Below are 18,097 nucleotides of genomic sequence, written 5' to 3'. Positions count from 1 at the left end.
ATCTATCTATCTATCTATCTATCTATCTATCTATCTATCTATCTATCTGTAAAATTTCAGTTTCAATAGAACAGCCCCCTGCAATGCAACAAATACAGAAGCATTAAATGGCTTGATATTATATGTAAAATATATGCCAGTTTGGTGATTGAGTGTCTTGGGGTAATATTTTGTCTGAATTAATTTTACATAGTTATTTGTAAGTTTGTTTGCGTTGCTTTTAACTACAGTTTTCTAACTTGTAGCACCTTGTGAAGAAATATATCAGGAAAATACAAAATTGTTTCTCACTTTTATTGTACTGTCCTTGGCATCAGGTTCTGTGATGGGTGTCAGACATGGACTAAGTTGCATGAACTCATTATGAGTCTCAGCTATTGATACTAATTCAGTCAAAATCAGAAACTCATTTCCCTGGAATGTCTTCTACATCCTTTCCTCCCCCTTCTCACCATTATCGCCATGAAAATGTTCCCAGGCCTCCTGCTTTTTGAATTTTATTTAAATGTTTGAGCAAATTATTTAAGATCAGCTGCATACATACTCCTGTACTCTACCAATTACATTTTCTGGTATGCAAAACTATGTTTTGTCAAATAACACAGTCTTTATAGAATGTAGCATTCTATTTAAATCTTCCAGAAAGATAGGCAATAGGTCAATTTTTCTTATAAAATATTATTGATTTTGTAGAGAACCCACAAATTAAACTAATTTATATATTATAGTCACAAAATTTTCTCATGTAAGCAACTAGAGATTTGTTACAACATATTAATTTTAGAATGAACACCATAAAAATGTTATGCAAGACTAGATGCACAACAGGAGCTAAATTGAGACATTTCTAAAAATCCAGGATAGCATTTGGTTATAATGTCTTTAAAACTATCTGTATTTTGTGGTGTGAAAAGATGGGTCCTCTGTTTGATGGTAGATCCCAAATTAATTTCTCAAGTAAAATTTGGACCAACCTATAGAATAGTTTTATATTTAGGCAGATATTCTTATTAGAGGCCTCTATTTTCTTGAGAAAGTGTCACTCAAAACTCATCCTTATTAACACAGGCAATTTCTCATTTATTGATAATATATACATGAGACATTTATTTGGGAGAGAAATCTCAAACTCATTGACTCGCGTAGTTATTTTAGACCTCATGTGGAAAAAAAATGTATAAAGGATTGTCTCGAGTACAAACGTGCAGATATTATATCTTTCCCTTGGAATGAATTAAACCTTCAGAGCACATTCTACTTGGATGGCATTGTGTTGGCTCCAGTCCCATGCCACCTACCCGTGTCCCAAGTAGCATTGCTTTTACTGAATAGCAATTTGGTGTAGAAGCTATTGGCTCATGTTTAAGGATTTTATAAAAGACACCTTCTAAAATCATTGTGTTTACTGTAATGTTATAATTGAGAGATTGTTAATTGTTTTACAGTTTTCCTTTGAGAAGACCATTTGAGGAAATTTGTTTTGTTTTTCAGTATCTCTACTTTCTTTTTTCCTAAGCAATCATTTGCTTTTTAAGAAAGGACTCAGTGAATTTTCATAAGTGATTGTATGCCCTTTATTGTAAACTTAGAGTCAAATTTATGGACCATCTGTAAAAATATATAAATTATTATACATAAATTACACATTAAAAATTGATTATAAACAAGCTATGCAGAAGTTTATGGGATCAAGTCCATTTCAGATCACACTTGTGCTATATCATCTTGTTTTCTTACCATTATTTTTATTTTGTCTCACCTTTTCTAATTAATTTAAATGTCTTTATAAAGATACTATTTATAATTTCTTACTCTTTTGTGGAACAAGGTGGTAGATAAAATAAGGGATATGGGAGTTAGAAAGAAAGAGTCTATTCAAGTTACAATCAAATAATGAACTGCATTAATAGAAAGTATTTATTTTGGCACAATGTTGACTAGCAAATAGGCTTTTCAAGAAAAATTTTCTATGGCTGAATTGAACCTAAAGATAGATTCCTTTTTATCCCTTGAATTTACAAAACTTCTGATGGGGAACCAGAGTTTCAGAGCCTTTCCCACCTTGTCTAGGAGTTTGGGTAGTCATAACTAACGCTCATAAACTTTCCCATGATAATGAACATGTGATTTGACCCCTTGTTTTTCTGTAATGTTTCAAGTCACCAAAAGAACAGAGGCCAGAGTAAAGGCTGTATTTACATAAACTCAGAGGACCCTGGAGACTTCAGTATCAACCAGGAAAACAGATACACTCACAGGGATTCTCAGTAGTCAGTAACCTCTGTCAGCAAACCACAGCCTGTGTATCAAATTTAGTCTGCTCCATTTATGTACTGCCTGCAAGTGAAGAATAGTTTTTTAATTGTTTTTTTTTTTTAATTATACTTTAAGTTCTAGGGTACATGTGCATAACGTGCAGGTTTGTTACATACGTATACCTGTGCCATGTTGGTGTGCTGCACCCATCCACTCGTCAGCACCCATCAATTCATCATTTATATCAGGTATACCTCCCCAATGCAATCCCTCCCCCCCCCCCCCTCCCCATGATAGGCCCCAGTGTGTGATGTTCCCCTTCCCGAGTCCAAGTGAGCTCATTGTTCAGTTCCCACCTATGAGTGAGAACATGCGGTGTTTGGTTTTCTGTTCTTGTGATAGTTTGCTAAGAATGATGGTTTCCAGCTGCATCCATGTCCCTACAAAGGATGCAAACTCATCCTTTTTTATGGCTGCATAGTATTCCATGGTGTATATGTGCCACATTTTCTTAATCCAGTCTGTCACTGATAGACATTTGGGTTGATTCTAAGTCTTTGCTATTGTGAATAGTGCCGCAATAAACATACGTGTGCATGTGTCTTTGTAGTAGAATAATTTATAATCCTTTGGGTATATACACAGTAGTGGGATGGCTGGGTCATATGGTACATCTAGTTCTAGATCCTTGAGGAATTGCCATACTGTTTTCCATAATGGTTGAACTAGTTTACAAACCCACCAACAGTGTAAAAGTGTTCCTATTTCTCCACATCCTCTCCAACACCTGGTGTTTCCTGAGTTTTTAATGATTGCCATTCTAACTGGTGTGAGATGGTATCGCATTGTGGTTTTGATTTGCATTTCTCTGATGGCGAGTGATGATGAGCATTTTTTCATGTGTCTGTTGGCTGTATGAATGTCTTCTTTTGAGAAATGTCTGTTCATATCTTTTCCCCACTTTTTGAAGGGGTTGTTTGTTTTCTTCTTGTATATTTGTTTGAGTTCTTTGTAGATTCTGGATATTAGCCCTTTGTCAGATGAGTAGATTGCAAAAATTTTCTCCCATTCTGTAGGTTGCCTGTTCACTCTGATGGTAGTTTCTTTTGCTGTGCAGAAGCTCTTTAGTTTAATCAGATCCCATTTATCAATTTTGGCTTTTGCTGCTGTTGCTTTTGGTGTTTTAGACATGAAGTCCTTGTCCATGCCTATGTCCTGAATGGTACTACCTAGATTTTCTTCTAGGGTTTTTATGGTATTAGGTCTAACATTTAAGTCTCTAATCCATCTTGAATTAATCTGCATATAAGGAGTAAGGAAAGGATCCAGTTTCAGCTTTCTACTTATGGCTAGCCAATTTTCCCAGCACCATTTATTAAATAGGGATTCCTTTCCCCATTTCTTGTTTCTCTCAGGTTTGTCAAAGATCAGATGGTTGTAGATGTGTGGTATTATTTCTGAGGACTCTGTTCTGTTCCATTGGTCTATATCTCTGTTTTGGTACCAGTACCATGCTGTTTTGGTTACTGTAGCCTTGTACTATAGTTTGAAGTCAGGTAGCGTGACGCCTCCAGCTTTGTCCTTTTGACTTAGGATTGTCTTGGCAATGCGGGCTCTTTTGTGGTTCCATATGAACTTTAAAGCCGTTTTTTCCAATTCTGTGAAGAAACTCATTGGTAGCTTGATGAGGATGGCATTGAATCTATAAATAACCTTGGGCAGTATGGCCATTTTCACGATATTGATTCTTCCTATCCATGAGCATGGTATGTTCTTCCATTTGTTTGTGTCCTCTTTGATTTCACTGAGCAGTGGTTTGTAGTTCTCCTTGAAGAGGTCCTTTACATCCCTTGTAAGTTGGATTCCTAGGTATTTTATTCTCTTTGAAGCAATTGTGAATGGAAGTTCATTCCTGATTTGGCTCTCTGCTTGTCTGTTACTGGTGTATAAGAATGCTTGTGATTTTTGCACATTAATTTTGTATCCTGAGACTTTGCTGAAGTTGCTTATCAGCTTAAGGAGATTTTGGGCTGAGACGATGGGGTTTTCTAAATATACATTCATGTCATCTGCAAACAGGGACAATTTGACTTCTTCTTTTCCTAACTGAATACCCTTGATTTCTTTCTCTTGCCTGATTGCCCTAGCCAGAACTTCCAACACTATGTTGAATAGGAGTGGTGAGAGAGGGCATCCCTGTCTTGTGCCAGTTTTCAAAGGGAATTTTTCCAGTTTTTGCCCATTCAGTATGATATTAGCTGTGGGTTTGTCATAAATAGCTCTTATTATTTTGAGGTACGTTTCATCAATACCGAATTTATTGAGCGTTTTTAGCATGAAGGGCTGTTGAATTTTGTCAAAAGCCTTTTCTGCATCTATTGAGATAATCATGTGGTTCTTGTCTTTGGTTCTGTTTATATGCTGGATTACGTTGATTGATTTGCGAATGTTGAACCATCCTTGCATCCCAGGGATGAAGCCCACTTGATCATGGTGGATAAGCTTTTTGATGTGCTGCTGAATCCAGTTTGCCAGTATTTTATTGAGGATTTTTGCATCGATGTTCATCAGGGAGATTGGTCTAAAATTCTCTTTTTTTATTGTGTCTCTGCCAGGCTTTGGTATCAGGATGATGTTGGCCTCATAAAATGAGTTAGGGAGGATTCCCTCTTTTTCTATTGATTGGAATAGTTTCAGAAGGAATGGTACCAGCTCCTCCTTGTACCTCTGGTAGAATTCAGCTGTGAATCCATCTGGTCCTGGGCTTTTTTTGGTGGGTAGGCTATTAATTGTTGCCTCAATTTCAGAGCCTGCTATTGGTCTATTCAGGGATTCAACTTCTTCCTGGTTTAGTCTTGGGAGAGTGTAAGTGTCCAGGAAATTATCCATTTCTTCTAGATTTTCTAGTTGATTTGCGTAGAGGTGTTTATAGTATTCTCTGATGGTTGTTTGTATTTCTGTGGGGTCGGTGGTGATATCCCCTTGATCATTTTTTATTGCGTCTATTTGATTCCTCTCTCTTTTCTTCTTTATTAGTCTTGCTAGCGGTCTGTCAATTTTGTTGATCTTTTCAAAAAACCAACTCCTGGATTCATTGATTTTTTGGAGGGTTTTTTGTGTCTCTATCTCCTTCAGTTCTGCTCTGATCTTAGTTATTACCTGCCTTCTGCTAGCTTTTGAATGTGTTTGCTCTTGCCTCTCTAGTTCTTTTAATTGTGATGTTAGAGTGTCAGTTTTAGATCTTTCCTGCTTTCTCTTGTGGGCATTTAGTGCTATAAATTTCCCTCTACACACTGCTTTAAATGTGTCCCAGAGATTCTGGTATGTTGTATCTTTGTTCTCATTGGTTTCAAAGAACATCTTTATTTCTGCTTTCATTTCGTTATGTACCCAGTAGTCATTCAGGAGCAGGTTGTTCAGTTTCCATGTAGTTGAGCGGTTTTGATTTGAGTTTCTTTGTCCTGAGTGCTAGTTTGATTGCACTGTGGTCTGAGAGACAGTTTGTTATAATTTCTGTTCTTTTCCATTTGCTGAGGAGTGCTTTACTTCCAATTATGTGGTCAATTTTGGAATAAGTGCGATGTGGTGCTGAGAAGAATGTATATTCTGTTGACTTGGGGTGGAGAGTTCTATAGATGTCTGTTAGGTCCGCTTGGTGCAGAGATGAGTTCAATTCTTGGATATCCTTGTTAACTTTCTGTCTCATTGATCTGTCTAATGTTAACAGTGGAGTGTTGAAGTCTCCCATTATTATTGTATGGGAGTCTAAGTCTCTTTGTAAGTCTCTAAGGACTTGCTTTATGAATCTGGGTGCTCCTGTATTGGGCGCATATATATTTAGGATAGTTAGCTCTTCCTGTTGAATTGATCCCTTTACCATTATGTAATGGCCTTCTTTGTCTCTTTTGATCTTTGATGGTTTAAAGTCTGTTTTATCAGAGACTAGGATTGCAACCCCTGCTTTTTTTTGTTCTCCATCTGCTTGGTAGATCTTCCTCCATCCCTTTATTTTGAGCCTATGTATGTCTCTGCACGTGAGATGGGTCTCCTGAAGACAGCAGACTGATGGGTCTTGACTCTTTATCCAGTTTGCCAGTCTGTGTCTTTTAATTGGAGCATTGAGTCCATTTACATTTAAGGTTAATATTGTTATGTGTGAACTTGATCCTGCCATTATGATATTAACTGGTTATTTTGCTCATTAGTTGATGCAGTTTCTTCCTAGCCTCGATGGTCTTTACATTTTGGCATGTTTTTCCAATGGCTGGTACCAGTTGTTCCTTTCCATGTTTAGGGCTTCCTTCAGGGTCTCTTGTAAGGCAGGCATAGTTTTTTAATTGTTAAATGGAAAAAAATCAAAATAATTTTATTTCTTTGACTTGCAAAAATCTCTCTCTCTCTCTCTCTATAGATATATATATTTACACATATATATATAATTCACATTTCAGTGTACATACATAAAGTTTTATTGCAACGCAGCCATGCTCATTCATTTACAAATTCTCTACGGTTGCTTTTGTTCTAAAACAGCATCACTGAATAATTGCAACAAAGATCACTTGTCCCACACATGTAAAATATTTTCTATTTGGCCCTTTACCGAAAAGTTTATAGACTCCTGCTCAAGGCCATGGCTTGGGACACAGGACAAGGATTTGCTGCACTCATCCATGGCTGGGTAGGGCTTTGGGGATATCCCCCACCAAGCCCCTTCAGACATCTTTTTTTTTTTTTTTTTTTTTGAGACCGTGTCTCACTCTGTGGCCCAGGCTGGAGTGCAGTGGCCGGATCTCAGCTCACTGCAAGCTCCGCCTCCCGGGTTTACGCCATTCTCCTGCTTCAGCCTCCCGAATAGCTGGGACCACAGGCGCCCGCCACCTCACCCGGCTAGTTTTTTTTTTTTTTTTTTTTTTTTAGTAGAGACGGGGTTTCACCAGGTTAGCCAGGATGGTCTCCATCTCCTGACCTTGTGATCCGCCTGTCTCGGCCTCCCAAAGTGCTGGGATTACAGGCTTGAGCCACCACGCCCGGGCCCAGACATCTTAAAGGAAACAACTTTACTCTTCTACGGTCTTCCGTCTATTCCCACTTTGTAAGTCAGATTCTATTCTGGCACATGCAAAACTCGCTTTCTGTTGCATTTGCAGACTTGAGGGCAGACTACTATTCTCCCTTCCATTCCCACGCCTCCTCTTTCATTTCTTTTACATCTGACCTAAATAACCAACTGATCATAATTGTATTCCTGGTGATAGGAGAGAGAACTTTCCTTTGCTATTTTATAAAGGAAACTAGGATTTTTGTTTGTTTGTTATCATGGTTTTTTAAAAAAATTCTTTCAAAATATGGAAACAGTAGGTGATTCTTTTCAGCCTATAATGTGAAGTCTTCCTTGGAGACTATAAACAAGCTATGTGGAAGAGACTCTGCTCCCTGTGTGACAGCAAAGCTGCCTGCAACCCGTGGCCATGTGAGGAAAAAAAAAAAAAAATGGCTAGCTTTGTTCAATTATTAATTGTGCCTTCAACAGTACAGAGTGTGACTGCCTTGCAAAGGAAATGTACCTGTAATTAGCTCGACCCCACAGGGACATTGAGCCCTGGATAAGGGAAGATTCTACTCAGGGTTCACAATACTTGATTGTCTGTCATTTGATGACATGAGAGAAAGAAAAGAAAGAAATATGCATGGTATATTTTTATGAGGAGAATACTTATTACTTCTTAATTTAGTTTAAAAAAATTGGCAAGGCCATTTTGTTTCTTTCTTTATGTGCCTGAAATTTCCTTTTCAAGTATACTGCAAATGCTTTTAAAAAGGTAAATTAGAAGAATGGTGAATTTTTCATACATACAAAATAAAAAACACCTGAATTAGATGAAGTTGAAGACATTTATGCATTCTCTGTGTGCCTTCTTACATTTCTGATTTCTTAATTTTTCTCCCCTCTTCAGTTATATAGTTCAAAATGATGTGTCACACATGCGGTTATTAAATATGACCTATTTTCTCCCTTAATTAAGTTAGACTTTCATAATCCTGTGACTCCCAGAGGGCAATTGCACCATAGCGTGTATTTTCTATGGAGTGTTTGATCTTCTTTCTGTGAGCAATGCTGCTCCCATCTTCATTTAACTTTGTTTCTAAATCTTTATTCTCACATTCATGAGGAAGTCCCTTCTCAAATGTGCATCATGTGTTGTCAGGATTGCTCAGGGTCACAGAAAGAGTTTCTATGCATTTCATTTCTGCAAAGGTTTTCACAACCTCCGTAGCTCTCTAGCACTGAAAAACTCAAAAAGCACACTGAGGATTTAACCCTTTAGGCTGAGAACAACCCAAGAGGTACTGTGTAATTTTCTTTTTCAGCCACAAGTCAGATCTCACTTAAAAAGTATTTTGCAATTTGATGGAGTGAGTGGGAAAATATTGTGCTTGGAGAAGCTAAGAGGAGTCCGAAAAGTGTGAAATCCCATTTTCTCACTGGACGTTGAGTTTTAACCACTTGATCTGAGATTCCCCTTTCAATTCATTTCCAAGTCTGAACCCTTGACTGATGGTATTTTTAATTTCATTAATGCTATTACTCCCATCTGTTTTACTTCAAATTGTAAACTCACCCAATATGACCAGCCTAGACTCTGACCTCATGGGCTTGAGAGAAATATATAATGTTAAACTGAACTCATTTGCTTAAGTTGCATTACAGAAGTACCTGTCGCGAGTAACATCTGGTCCTTCAAGTTAGCATGTTAGAATTCGTATGATTTCATATTTAACACAAAGAATACATTATCTACAGGTTAAGTTTCAGGAAATTATTTCTCTGGGGCTTTCTTGTGTGGACCCTCCAGGAGATTCAGTGAGTCAAACCTGGTAACATATGGATGTGGAACAGTCAAAGTTATGCATTTTGCAGGTAAAGACTGTTGACCATGCAGTAACATTCAAAAGAGAATAATGACGCAATTTATTCTATTAATTGCTTTCATTTATCTCTTATATTTTTAATTTTTTAATATTTTCATTTTTTTCTTTAAAAAGAGAAAATAGATAAAAAACAATCTTATGCTTTATGTTCAGTGTCTTACTTGTATATTGGTTTTAAAATATGTCATCCATCAATACGGAATTATACTCAGATTAATCTTGATCTCCATCTCACAATTTGTTCATTTGTCAAGAATTATTTACAGTGTTCACTCTGTAAACAGACACAAGGACGAGCAAGACAGACATGGTCCTTGCACAGATGAAGCTTTCAGTTCAATAAGAAAGCAAAGCATTAAATTATTACACACGCCTCTTGACTTAGGATGGGCTTATCCAGATATAACCCCATCCTAAATTGATGCACATGCTAAGTGCGTATGGCTTTCACACCATCGTAAAGTCAAAAAATTGTAAGTCAAGCCACCATAAGTCAGGACATCTATAATTGCATGAAGAGCCCCATAATTAGATTCATTACGAGGAAAAATTACGGCATTCAATGAGACCATAAAACAGGGCCATGTAGCAAAATCTGCAAGACCAGCAAAGCTCACCTGAGAAGTATTATGCTGAAACCTCAAGAATGAATAGAACCTAGCCAAGAAAATAGGGGAAGAAAGAGTATCCCAGGCATAGAAAACAACATATATAATGGCCTAGAATGATAATGCATTTAAGAATCCAGGCAAGCATCTGTATGTGAAATCATGATGTAGGGGTTTTCTTATGCTACTTTTCTTTTAATAATTAAATCTCTTCTTTAAATCACACTTTTTTTTTTTTTTTTACTTTTTAATATATCCATTTCCTTCTTCCAAGAGCACAAAAATAAATTTTAAAATGTTTGCTATATTTTATTTTCAGTGCCGTACTTGTATATTGATATTATATATACCAATGTATATACTACTATATATACTATAGTAAATAACAGTGTATCTACTACATTATACACACACACACTCACAGAGAAAGTTATATACTTTCCCAGTATAGTCTCAGTATAACAGTAGCAGGTATATAGACAGCTGTTTGTGTGTACAAAATAGCTTAAATTTAGATTTGAAACATGTTTTCCCAATACAGATAGCTCCATAATAGCTTAATCAAGTAAATACAAATTCTTTTTTAGTAACCTTATTGTTAAAACAAATGGATCATTTAGAAAATGACTACAAAATTTAACCACATGATTACTGGCCTCCGCAACCCAAACTTTAAAAATCCTGTATATGTTCACAGTAACTGACATGGTCAGCCTTTAAGTCATTGAGAAGATCTGTGCAACCTAATGTGCTGGCTATTCTTGCAAGTGTTGGACAAATGCCCTAGCATCACCCTACAACCCCACTCCTACCCTACACAGATGTGTCATCAGATTCCTAGGGCACTCTGCCTGAAGAGAAGTGAATCAGCCTGGATGTGTTCTTAGGGGACTAGCTTGGCCATCAGTGCTCCAAGACATTGGTGGAACTTTGGGTGGGGAGAGGTAATAACTTAATCAGAAACTTTGTCCATGGCCTAGTAAAACAGAAATAGAGTCCACATCTCTCAGCATCTCACTCCTTCAAATACTTCTTGCCACTATTCCAACTAGTCTGTGTTTAAAATACATTTAAAAATAGAATACGTATCATATATTACCTTGAAAATTAAAATAATATGTAGGCAAAGTTCTTGAGGTCATGTTAGCTATTCTTGATATTATTATTATTACTATTTATTGTGATTATTAGTTAATTATATATTAGCTGCCTATAGTGATCGTTTTGGGTGAGATTAATAATTTGACTGAAAACCACCTCAGTCTCTTCTTTATTCAGGTCTATCCTTCATTCCAGCACAATAACCAGGGGGATTTTTAAAAAGCTAACATCCAAGTTAGCCTTAATATCTTATCTATTATATTTTATCCCAATGTACCCACTTAAGATCTATTTTTCAAAAGGCCATGACAATGACAGTCTCTTGTTTGTTAGAGGGAGAAGTTCTGACATGGCTTATTCATATATTCATTCTCACCTGAGAGGATAGTTTTCCCACAGTCCGGTTATATAACAGTAAATATTTTATTAACTGTAGCTATATAGAACCTATAATGGTGAATTACAACCCTTGTTATTTTTTAAAAAACTGGTGTTGCAAGAGATGATGATTATACTATCACACACACAAAAATGACCTGCAGTGTTGAAGAGTGAACCATTGAACAGCAACAGAGAGGAGTTACACAGAAAAATAAACAAGCAAACAAATAAGCCAATAAACAAATACAACATTATAGTTTCTTCAAGGAGCATATTTAAAAATCAAAGTGACCATGGAATTGTTGAAATGAGCAGATATTTGCACAATAAAATTCATCACAGTAAGTGCAGGTAAATTGGGGAGTTAACCAAGCCACTAAGCAACAGAATGCAAAAGGATTCTGACTGTGTTGATAGGGCTTATCTGTACAGGAAAACGTCTCATTTGGTTGTACAGCTCCTGTGGACTGTCCACAATGGACTTTCCCATGTTGTCTGTGGATGTCAGCTAAGATCTATTTCAATATCCCTCATGAGATGCCAGGGTAGGTCTGATTTAGATCCTTGCCGAGGGGGACAATCTCAGGTCTCATGAATCAAGATATGTACCCAGGGTTGTCAGAAGCAAAGGGGCCAGAGAACAAGTTCTAAGAGATGTTCAGGGTAGGAAATAAAAATTGTCTGAGTCAGAAAGGTGAAAATGATCCTGGCCTCTCTTTCTTCCTTTGCCCCAGCAATGATTAATTTCACACATTATCTTGAGTATTTTCCTTGGTAACTACTAATTCATTCACTTTCCTTATTGTCATTGTCACAATGTAGTTCAGCCAATCTTTCTTCTCACCTGCATTTCATCAGTTTTCCAATTGGACCCTTTGCTACTATTTCTAAGTACGGAAATGGTCAGGTTAATTTTTCTGCTTAATTTTCCTATTTCCCAGCACTTTTGGAATCAAGTTCAAACTACTTAGCATGACATTAAATCCCTGATTCAAGTGATTATCCTATCCCTGGAACACTCTTGAAATTATACTTCTTTTATATTTCAAGAGTGTGCTTTATTCACTTGCTTTTGGGCCTTCACACTTCTGGCTTTCTACTTCATACATGATTGCTTATCCCAGTCATACCATCATTTTAACAGTATAACTTATTCTTGCAAGACCTTCAAGATGATACTTCCTCCAGGAAGGAATGTCATAAAATTAATAAAACTGCATTTTAACTATGTGCTCATTCATTCTCCCCCCTAGTTTATAAGACCTATAAAAATGCAAAAACTGGCTGGGTGTGGTGGCTCACACCTGTAATCCCAGCACTTTGGGAGGCCAAGGTGTGTGGATCACAAGGTCAGGAGATCAAGACCATCCTGGATAACACAGTGAAACCCCATCTCTACTAAAAATACAAAAAATTAGCTGGGCCTGGCAGCATGCACCTATAGTCCCAGCTACTTGGGAGGCTAAGGCAGGAGGATGGTGTGAACCCGGGAGGCAGAGCTTGCTGTGAGCTGAGATTGCGCCACTGCACTCCAGCCTGGGCAACAGAGCGAGGCTCTGTCTCAAAAAAAAAAAAAAAAAAAGCAAAAACTACGCCTTATTCATGTGTATATATTCAGGATATTAATTGGCATATTATAGGTGTTCAACTGAGTTACTGAATGGAGGATTTCATTCTAAAAAAAATAGAAGTATTAGTGGGAAATAACTCAACTTATATCATGAAGTATGAATGAAATACAAACTGATAATAAAGCATGAGTGAATATAAAGCAAATTACAAATGATGCAATAGAGTTATAGAACTTAAGCCTATCCGATTAATACTTTTGGTAATTTATTGCCAAGAAGATTCTGGACATTTCAGGAAAGTTCTCTGTCTAGGTCCAATTCAGATTCTTCTCGCCTTGAGTTTCTCTGATGTGCTGACTTGCTTCCATCCCACTTGCATCATTTTCCAATGTTCTATGGAGAATACTCCCAAATCTCAACATTCTTGCTGCTGGCCCTTTCATAGTCTCTTATCACCCATTTATTATCAGCAATTGTTCTTTTCCTGTCAGCAGTTATCACACTCAGTAATTGTTTTAAACATTTGTTTACTTTTTTACTGTCTATTTTCCTCATGAAAGCAGCCACCTGCATGTCCTTAGTTCCCATTGTAGTGCCTGGCACAGACTAAGTGTTCAATAAATATTTGCTGAATGAATAAATGAATTACTTATTCTAGGGAAAAGTCAGACTCTGTTGCAACCTGCTTAAAGTTTACTTTTAAAGAACAGAGTCCTCATAAACTATAGTTTTACAGTACTGTATGATATACATCTTTAAATACAGGACATTTCCTTTCCTGAAATCACTGTGAAATGTCAGGCCGGGCACAGTGGCTCATGCCTATAATCCCAGCACTTTGGGAGGCCAAGGTGGGTGGATCACAGGAGTTTGAGACCAGGTTGGCCAACATGGTGAAACCCCATCTCTACTAAAAGTACAAAAATTAGCTCGGTGTGGTGGCATGTGCCTATAGTCCCAGGTACTTGGGAGGTTGAGGCAAGAGAATCACTTAAACCCGGGAGGTGGAGGTTCCAGTGAGCCGAGATTGTACCACTGCACTTCCACCTGGATGTCAGAGTGAGACTTCTGGTAGTGGCCACCTGTGGCATAACTTTTGCGGCCACTATTAGATGACTGCTGGATTTACAAATTTGGCTGATCATCAGAACTACCCAGAGTAGAAGCAAAGGTATTGAACAATATAGATTCCTTAGCTAATCTCACACTTAAATTATCTCTTTTGGTGAATTTTAGGATTCTGTAGAAGTAAAGCCTCTCAGGGAGTTAGATTACAAGCCAGGTGAACAGAATGATGACACTATAATCACAGGGGGATTGCAAAGAGGAGTGGAAGGACTTCTCTTACAACTGTGCTAGGAAATGATCTGATTAAAATGTGGATCCTGATTCAGTGGGTCTGGGTGGGGCCTGAAATTCTGCTTTTCTGGCAAGCACTCAGGTAATGTGAGCACTGCTGCTCTATGGACCACAGTTTGAGCATCATCCAGGATCTTCAGAACAAAAGAGTTTGGAAAATTGTGAAATATTTAAGTAGTCTAGCACAGAGACATACCTAGGTAAGTCCCACGATATGTGTAGTACTCACCAAATATTGTTACAATGTTTTATATTTTCAATTTTTCTGTTTCATCCTAGAGATTGAGAGGTGGTTCAGAGAATGAAAATAATAGTTTTGACAAATAAGGTTGTTCCTTGGCTACAAGTTTGGACCCTGACCCTGAACTGGCATCACTGTGGAAATGTAGAATATTGCTCCTGCAAGAAGTGGTAGAGGAAACAAGGAAATGCAGAATATTGGGTACCATCACTGACCCACTGGATGAAAATCTGCATTTCCTCAAGATCCCTAGGTGCTCATTAAATTTTGAAAAACCCTGGGCTACAGGTGGAGAAAGCTGCCGTCCTTAGTATTCAAAGTATAGCAATTAGGGACCTTTCCCCACATTCCTACCAATCTGGTAACACTAAAGCTCATCCCCACTTCCTTTCCCTTCAAATGCATTTCTACCACGAAAAGAGAAAAAAAAATGTTGGTGGGGCGTAGGGGTGCAGTTTTAATACTTCGTCATGGAATACTTATCACTGGAAAGAACAACATCTAATACTGTACCTGCTACATCAGGTGCTGCTACTAAATGTTGCAGGAAAAATGTTGCCTAGTGTACAGAGATGCAGTCTGAACGACAGTAGCTACTTTTCTCATCATCTTTTATAATAGCTTTATCTGCAAAATGTAGACAATAATATGTGCCCTGCCTGCTTCAGACTGTTGCTTTCAGGGATCAAATGAGATAATGAATATGAAAGTAGTTTGAAAAATGTATGGCTCTCTACAAATGTAACAAATTGAGAGGAAGAATGATTTGAGAGAAAGAATACAGTCTTTAAAGTCAGAAAGCCCTGGTTCGAGTCCCTGCTGTCCATAATTTCCTTTTATAGGGGTTTAGGTAAGTTCTTTAAAACCTTTACTTTCCATCTGTAAAACATGAATAATAGAATGCCTACTCACCTACCATAAACCTTGTATTGTCTAAAGTGAAATAATCCATATGGAAGTGATTCATCTATGAAAAATTACTATTCAAGTATTTGTTGTTATTATCTTAGGTTCCACAGAACAAAATAAAGACTTAAATTACAGTCATCATTTTGGTTAGATAGTAGAAAGAACTAACTTCAAGACTGGAAAGCACTCCACTTGAATAAGTAATAAAACCAGTTTCTGGATAGTCCAAAACATTGGTTCTTAGATTATAATTCCTAAACCAGCAGCATCTGCATCACCTAGAAACTTGTTAGAAATGCAAGTTATCAGACTCCACACCAGACCTACATGAATCAGAAACTCTAGGTGTGGGCCCCACAAATTTAGTGATTCTGATGCAAAGTAAGCTTAGAGAACCCCCACACTAAAGAAAACACATCTTTTTGAGATAGTCAGGGTTGTGTACTGTTTCTACCAAGCACAAATATAGGAGCATTTGAGATTCTTCCTGTGCAATAATAAGAAATCAACAGGAAATGTTTTAGTGACTGTGTGTTTGTGTCTGCTTATAAAAATATCTTGATATAGATGCACTATCACATTTGTTTGGTTAGAATTTCTGTCACATTAGATGAAGAGGTTTAGAAGTAACAACTGCGCAAAAATTCCCACTTTGTCTTTTTCTATCTACATTCTAATGATGTTTGAGTCTAACATATCACTTAAAATGTGCACACATTTCTGAAATCCTCATCATTCTCTTGGCATATTCATTTGCAAGTCTCCCAGTACACTGAGGCTGCAATTCATTCTAATAAAAAAGAGAAACCTCAATAGGTAATTCAAATGGGGTCTTGCTGCCCATAAAAGACATGCCAGTAAAATTGCCCCATGTCACTTAAGAAACTTTGTGAGAAGCAAACTCCTTGGCAAAAAAAAAAAAAAAAAAAATACCTTGTCACCTTGTCATTTCCTTTATGTGTCACCTGCCTTCATTTCATGCATCAAGTCAGAAATTTTTCTCAAGTTGGTCAACTCAAAAGCCCATGAGGCTCTGTGAAGTCACAGATTGCGGCTTTGTCTGCAGTTGACTGGAGTGTTAAAATCTGAAGAAGGGAAGAGAAAAAGAAAAAAAAAAACTTTAATAATTCAGTTGGCAAATATCAATGCAAATCAGATCTAATTCTTTAGTATTCTAGTAATAAAAACTAAAATGTCAGTCTTTGAATGACATCAGTCTTTTTTTCTTTAATTTTTTTTGGCCTGATAGCTGAGTCTTTATGCTGTTTGGGCTGTGGAAGACAGATCCAGATCAGGGGATGAGAAATTTGAAAAGGAGATGGGAAAATAGTCACAGAAATTTAGTCTTCATAGAACAATCCAGCAGACATTTTATATTTTTCAAAAAATAGGAAAATTGCTTCAAATTGCACCAGATTATATATTCAAGAATTTCACCTCAGAACAAAAGTCATTCTGATGATAACACATAGTATTGAGGACTTAGCTGCCCATTGCTTATGGTCACGTCTGTGATATGGACACAGAAGTAGGCAGGGAGCAATTATCTGAGTAACTCTGGAATTTAGACAGGCTGACTTTTTTGGAGCCATCTAGGTGAAGATGGAGGGATGGATTCCCATGAAGAGAGCAGAGATAAACATCTTCTATTTTCTAGTAAAGTAATTAGTTTACTAGTCTACGTCATATCCATCAGCTGTGGCCTATAATAAAATACCATAAACTGGGGGATTTAAATTGCAGAGATGTATTTTCTCACAGTTCTGGATGCTAGAAGTCCATGATCAAGGTGCCAGCATGCTCAAGTTCCGATGAGGGCTCTTTCTGGCTTGTCAATGGCCACCATTTTCCTAGGTCCTCCCATGACTTCTTTGTGTGTGTGGAGACAGTGAGCAAACTCTCTGGTGCCCCCTCTTAAAAGAGCACTAGTCCCATCATGATAGCCTCACTCTTGTGACCTCATTTTAACCTAATTATCACCCAAAAGCCTCATCTCCAAATACCATCACATTGGGCATCTGGGCTTCAACCTAGGAATTTTGGAGGGACACAATTCAGTACATAACATATAATAACCTGCTCACATGATGCTGATCATCAGGACTTCCAGCTCATCAGTCTTTCTTTGAACTCTGGGGTCACAGACTTTTAATTGCCCTGCTATCATGTTTCTTTATGACTGCTATAACTTAGAGGTAAATCCTCTCTTAAACTCAGAATATGCAGCCATGACCAAAGGACCAATTGGAACCTGTACTGCCGCCTATTGCTAGCTCCCCACCCCAAAGTGTGAATGGCCTATCAGTAGCGCCAACCCTGGTCATCTTCTCTATAATGCCAGAAAACTAGAAGGAGACCCAAAGAACATCCCATTGGGTTATTCCTGTAACCCAAGGCCAGCCTGAAAGGAAAATGTGTTTTACGCCTGTGTGAGCAGCTATAACTTTCTACCCTTGGCAGTTATGTTACTGATTGTTGCTAGAGGAGATAATTCCCCCAGGAACAATTAAGCACTCTAAGCTCTCCACAGCAGGCTGACTCAGCTGCTGCGTGTCAGAGTGGATCATGGGCTCTGCTGAGGCTAGTGTGTGATGTTACTAAGCCTTTGAGAAAGTATGTGAATCTTCACTCAGTTCTGTTTCTTGTCAAAGGTGTGGTTCTGCCAAGTAAATGTCTGGCAGCAGGAGTAACCCATAATGTTATTCTATCATGCTGTGTGAGGTTGGGAGACTGGGGAC

At 37.6% G+C, this 18,097-nt stretch overlaps 1 protein-coding gene across 2 annotated transcripts in view; it reads left to right on the top strand.

Moving 5' to 3' along the window:
* Positions 1 to 18,097, top strand: part of LSAMP (limbic system associated membrane protein) — a 652,155-nt gene that overhangs the window by 432,874 nt on the left and 201,184 nt on the right. The gene's annotated exons all lie outside the window — the stretch shown is intronic.

The sequence above is a fragment of the Piliocolobus tephrosceles genome, chromosome 2 (assembly GCF_002776525.5).
Source record: "Piliocolobus tephrosceles isolate RC106 chromosome 2, ASM277652v3, whole genome shotgun sequence".
NCBI lineage: Eukaryota > Metazoa > Chordata > Mammalia > Primates > Cercopithecidae > Piliocolobus > Piliocolobus tephrosceles.
The sequence above is the reverse complement of the archived record's forward strand: the minus strand, read 5'-3'. Positions and strand labels throughout refer to the sequence as shown.